At 32.8% G+C, this 2,254-nt stretch overlaps 1 protein-coding gene across 2 annotated transcripts in view; it reads right to left on the bottom strand.

The window, feature by feature from the left end:
• LOC106478847 (protein draper-like) overlaps positions 1-1,758 on the bottom strand; it is an 80,925-nt gene extending 79,167 nt beyond the window's left edge. For both annotated transcript variants that reach the window (XM_022382506.1, XM_013939420.2), the window contains exon 1: positions 1,299-1,758. The gene's annotated coding sequence lies outside the window, so the exon portion shown is untranslated. The remainder of the gene's footprint in view (positions 1-1,298) is intronic.
• Positions 1,759-2,254: the final 496 nt, after the last annotated feature.

Consider the following 2,254-nt stretch of genomic DNA (forward strand, 5'->3'; position numbering starts at 1 on the left):
ACATGAGTTATAATGTAGCACTGCAATAACATCACAACCTTCATCATGATCTACAACTTTTTGTCTAAAGAGCGTATATTTATGTGAGCCAATTTGCTCTCTTTGTCTGACTGTAGATTAAAACACCATGTAAAGTGTATACCATGGTTATACTCTCACACCCCTGTGTACCCCCTGAGAAATGCAAATATACCCCAGGTTGGGAATGTCTGATCTATACAATCAAATGAAAAACTCTACAGACTTTTTAGTTATATTCAATATTGCTGTGGATACAACCTAAAATCATATCTGTCCTATCACTGCAACAGCATACTGCTTGGTTGGCTTAAGAGACTGGTCAACCAAAACACAAAAGATCCTTTTACTCCATAACACTGTTAATGTTATTTCCATCAAAATTATACTTATAACTGTAATTCTTATAAACCACTTGTTCTTATTATAATCAAAAACTATTTGCCAGTTGTTCTCCCAACTCACCAAATGATCTATAAGTATAACCTTCTGTAATGCAACTGTAGCATCCTCAAAGTCAAGCAATACCCAAGACCTAAATGTCATCAAATTTAAGCAATTCATTAACCATTCCTCTATCTATGTCACTGATGCAAATAAAAAAGGATAAAGATCCCAACACTGAACAGTAAGATAACCTAAATGTGACATTAATCCAGTGTCAATGAAATTCAATTATAAGTTAACAACCCTCTGTTTTCAATTTCATTCCACCAGTCATTTTTTAATCCAACTTACTCCCTACACCAATAATTTTTCAAGAAGCCTTTTACGTGGCACCTAATCAAATGTTTTCTGAAAATCCAGATATACCAAATTCACACCTTTAGACTTTACCCTCATAAACATAAACTGTTAAACCTTTTTTTTAAACAGTAACCTCTTCAAAGAAGGTTAATTAATGACCTTATTATTTTTATGGCTGATGATATCTTAAGCATAACTTATAAACTACAGCTAGTAAAATTACAACTAAGTTTAAATTTTGAGCAGTTAAGATCTAGTACCTCTGCTAAAAGTAAAATCAAATGTTTCGTTTCTGTTTAACGATTATTAATCTGTACTGAATTTGTAGCTTTGGGCATTTAAGTTTTTTAACGTCTTAACTTAAGCCTAGAACTACTGTCACTGTCAGTTCCTCATCTTCAAAGTTCAAACAAAGTAGCCTTACACAGTTGAAGTTACGCTTAGTTATAAATACAAATCAACTTCAAAATTCAATTTAAAAACACTGCAACTTCTTTACACGATAATGAAATAATCAAATAAAATGTACTTACACTGCTAGGTAATTGCGCAGGCAGTTAAAAAGGTGCAAACTGTTTTAAACAGCTACACATTACCCTCATAAAACAAGGAACGGTTCATAAATAGAAATACAATCACAACTCACATTCACAAACGCGTTTCGCAACTAGTTACCACTACTTAGGCCTATTGCTAGTATTAGTCTAATAGAAATGCCACTACTAGTACTAGTAGCAGTTTCGTTTTTAACGTTTATGATTTTTATACTATTACTAACAAATAAATTAGTTTTCGCTTCCAGATCTCTATCACAGTATCAGTAACGGTGATATCATTTATAATTAATTTAAACTTTAACTTGTTGACCTATAAGGCGAAAGACTATTTTTCATAGATTTACTAGCATTGCTAAAATACTACTCCTTGTCTCAGAATATTCTCGTGATCTTGAAGATTCTAACTTCTAAGAATCCCACCACGAACAACGCATCAAAGGCAACTCTCACACTACCTCTGTACCTCAATGAACATTATTTTCATGAGCCTTCCCAGTTCATTTTTTTGCTTGTAACTATAGCTAGGGAAAACAAAATGATTGAGTAAAGTAGTAAACTAGCCATACATTAACAAAGTCTTATAGAAAAATATTGACGGCATTGTTTTTATTCTTTGTTTGTTTGTAATTAAGCACAAAGCTACACAATGGGCTATCTGTGCTCTGCCTACCACGGGTATCGAAACCTGTATCTAGCGTTGTAAGTCCGTAGACATACCGCTATGCCACTGAGGGCCATTTTTTTTTAAAGCAGGCATTCATGCTATTTCATTTATACATAAAACGAGAAAGGTATGTGAATGCATGCCGTAGTCGATTTTGATCTCGAAGGTTATTTTTTAGGTCACGAAAGTCAAGTGGGGTCAAAATGAGTATTTTTTTTAATTCTATGTAGATTGATATTATATCTTTAAAAAACTTTATTATTGTTTA

Source organism: Limulus polyphemus, unplaced genomic scaffold (genome assembly GCF_000517525.1).
Source record: "Limulus polyphemus unplaced genomic scaffold, Limulus_polyphemus-2.1.2 Scaffold254, whole genome shotgun sequence".
Classification (NCBI taxonomy): Eukaryota; Metazoa; Arthropoda; class Merostomata; order Xiphosura; family Limulidae; genus Limulus; species Limulus polyphemus.